Source organism: Pongo abelii, chromosome 8 (assembly GCF_028885655.2).
Source record: "Pongo abelii isolate AG06213 chromosome 8, NHGRI_mPonAbe1-v2.0_pri, whole genome shotgun sequence".
NCBI classification, from domain to species: Eukaryota; Metazoa; Chordata; class Mammalia; order Primates; family Hominidae; genus Pongo; species Pongo abelii.
The window spans coordinates 133,880,003-133,883,586 of NC_071993.2; the positions used below are offsets into that span (position 1 = coordinate 133,880,003).

General features: G+C 43.2%; 1 non-coding gene across 1 annotated transcript; it reads right to left on the reverse strand.

Moving 5' to 3' along the window:
* Window positions 1–303: 303 nt before the first annotated feature.
* Window positions 304–378, reverse strand: LOC112135325 (small nucleolar RNA SNORD60). The gene has a single exon (XR_002916623.1). It is a non-coding gene; the product is annotated as a small nucleolar RNA SNORD60 (small nucleolar RNA).
* Between the last annotated feature and the right edge of the window lie 3,206 nt (window positions 379–3,584).

Sequence of the window (3,584 nt, forward strand, 5' to 3'; positions counted from 1 at the left end):
TGTCCTAACCTGTGTGTGCCAGCAGACACCCCTGCTCACCATCAGCCCACTGAGATGCTTATGCCCCTCACACCGCCTTCTACCTCGAACTCTATATTTCTATCAGGCGAGCCAACATCCTTCCAGCCACCCAACCATGGAGTTATCCCTTGCATTCTTTGCCAGCCCTGGAAACTATTTCATTATTTTTGCTGTGAATCATGTTCAAGCCATTATTGCAGTTCTCCCAAACACTAACCTTCCAACTGCCTTGCCTCCCACCCCAAGGATCTCTCTTTTTTCTTCTTTTTTTTTTCCTCCCCCAAGCCTCAGTCTTGCAAGACTGCAAGTGCAGCTTTCATACAAGGTGTCAGAAATTAAAGCAATTCATCATAGCCTCTGAAGTGTCTATTTTTTCTAACACAACTGCCTGGTCCATCTTCCTAAATTATAACATACAATTCCCAAATTCAAAAGCCACTGTCAGCCCCCACAGCCACTTCTCACATTGCTCTCTGTAGAGTTCAGTCTCCTTCCCTTGGCAGCTGAGCCCCTTGTAAGTCTTGTCCCAGCCATTTTTGCAGCTTTATTTCCTACTCCCCTTCACATTGACTGCATATTTCCTCATAAATGGAGTATCTGCCACTACCCAAGCAGGCCCTGGACTGCCCTACCTCTAGGCCTTTGCTCACACAGATTCTTCCTGGAGTACCCTTCCTCACTTTCCATCTCTATTTGTCGAAACCATTTGAGGCCCAGCTCTAATCCACCTGTCAGGAAGCCTTCCCAGATTCCTGCTTTTCTGTCATGCTCATTAAAACCATGGGCATCCATGCCCCGTCTTTTCACTAACTATAAATTCCTTTAGAGAGCAGCCCATACCTTACCCACTGATGAATGAGTGCCACCCAGCCCATGCTACCCATGCAATAATTATTCGCTCTGATAAATTCATTTGCTGAAATAAGTTCTCCTGGAGTCAATTCAAAACCTCCCCTGAAATTAACCTTGATCCCTTTCTTCCAATGTTCTCAAATTTTTCTTAGACCTAAATTTCCTCTTTTGAATTATTAGGTAGACTTGCTAGGTGTCCGGTGACCACAACATCCATCTTGAAACTTCAGGAAAGAATAATAATCCAATTCAGATGAAATAATAGAATAATGTTACATGAAGAGATGTTTGTGAACTATAAAATGCCCAAAGGAGAAACGCTGCTTGAATGTTCAATTAGCAGTGATGTAAGTGATATGGTTTGGCTGTATCCCCACCCAAATCTCATCTTAAACTGTAGTTCCCATAATCCCCATGCGTTGTGGGAGGTAATTTAATCACATGGTACAGGGCGGTTACCCTCATGCTGTTCTCGTGATAGTGAGTTCTCATGAGATCTGAGGTTCTTATAAGGGGCTTTTCCCCATTTTGCTCTGTGCTTCTCCTTGCTGTCACCGTGTGAAGAAGGATGTGTTTGCTTCCCCTTGTGCCATGATTCTAAGTTTCCTGAGGCCTCCCCAGCCCTGCGGAACTGTGAGTCAATTCAACCTCTTTCCTTTATAAATTACCCAGTCTCCAATATTCTTTATTAGCAGCATGAGAATGGACTAAGACAGTAAGAAACTGAAGGAGCCACAAGGAGAGCCACTCCTCCTGACGTTTCAGTTCCCTCAAAGCTTGGGGGCTCCTGTTTCTATGGCCAGGGAAAGAGACAATTCATTTCCAGTGTAGAAATAGAAGATTTACTAAAGTAAAGTGAATTGGGCAAGTCGGCACATTGATAGGGTGGAGAGAGCCAAACAGACTCTGAACGGGACCAGCTTCAAGAGCATGCAACTTGGGCAGGCGTGCACAGCCCAGGGCTCAGAACAGAGCACTGGCTTAATGCTTGACTGTTGCCATCTTGAAATTTCTAATTTTTGAACAAAGACCCCACATTTTCATTTTGCACTGGGCCCCACAGATTACACAGCCAGTCCTGGTCTGGGCCTTTGATGGCAGAGGACTGAAGGATGAAGAAGTGCTGAGGAGGTGATATCAGTGAGCTGCCACATATCTAATGTCACTTGATTAGCAGGGAGGGGAATTCTTGCCCTAAGGGAAAAAGTTACATATTTGCTAAAAAACATGATTCAGGCTACTGCTCTTTTTTGTCAGCCAGCCTGGGAAGGCTTTAGAGGAAACCTTCTTGTCTAGAGGAGGGAGGAGCAGAATTTCCATTCAACTAAAGGTTTCCATGCGGAATCACAAGACCAATTAAAAGTTATAATATGCAAATGTCTCTGGCATGTATGCTCATAAATGTGTTTACAAATACTCCAGGGTGGCATGTCTTGACTGCAAATTATGCAGCCTCTAGTCTTTTGGAATATTTCTCAAAATTTCCTTTTAGAAAATGGCATTATATGGCCATAAATAGTTTACATCCACAACCTGCAAGTTTCCTTCAGTGGGATATCTTAGTGAGGGATCATGTATGTCTATCACACCTGTGAAAGCATTTCTCTGTTAATTAGAAGAGCTAAGAAACCTACATTTTCTAGGTAAATGCCTGCACTGGAGAAACTAGAGGGTTTAACTACAATATTTGTCTTGTGACTCATTTTGGCTTTGACAGTTTGACTACAATAATTATCACTTTCTTAGGCAATATTTAATGAAGATAATAAGATAATCCTGTGCACTACTGCACTTTCTCATTGAATCTTTTTAATCCATTATAGTAATGATAGAAAAAAAACAGTGAAGTTGTTATTAAGCTAACTCAAGACTGAATTTTCACATACGTTACCAAAAAAAAGGTGCTTCATAATATATAATTTTAAAGTGCAGATATACCATATTTATTTGTGTAGTGGGATTTTAAAAGTTATCTGAATGAAAGCACTAACATTCTCTTTTGGGGTGGTGGGGGCTTGCTCTCATTATTTAGGAAAATATCTTGATCAGCTGCTTGTGGGGTTGAAGGAAAGCTCCTCTCACTCAGGTTGACTTAGAACAAGTTAACAAGACACAGGTGAGCTGCTCTGTATGGGGGAGTCAAGGACAGGAGAGAAGCTGGGGAGAAAGGTTGAAGGAGAGCGCCCCAGGGACTTTGAAACAGAGAATAGCTATTATAAGATTCAATTTCAAGTTGCAAATCAATTCTGTCTCCTCAACTTTCCTTCAAGTCCACTGCCCCTACACATGCCTCCAGTGTGAAAATCAAGGGAGGGACAGAGTTGCGCACTCAGAGTGGCTGTGAGCAGACAGACCCCTGGGGCCTGCCAAAGCAGAAACTGGGATTTGCTGAAACCTCGGGGAACATGTCCAGACCCTGGCGCTGCCCTGAGTTTCACATGGACTTTCCTTCAATATTACCTCTAATTTTCAAAAAGAAAGTATGTTCCCCATGAAATTCTCCCCAGTGGATTTTTTTTTTTAAGATGAAGTCTTGCTCTGTCATCAGGCTGGAGGGCAGTGGCACCATCTCAGCTCACTGCAACCTCTGCCTCCTGGGTTCAAGCAATTCTCCTGCCTCAGCCTCCTGAGTAGCTGGGACTACAGGCACACGCCACCACCTCCAGCTAATTTTTGTATTTTTAGTAGAGATGGGGTTTCACCGTGTTGGC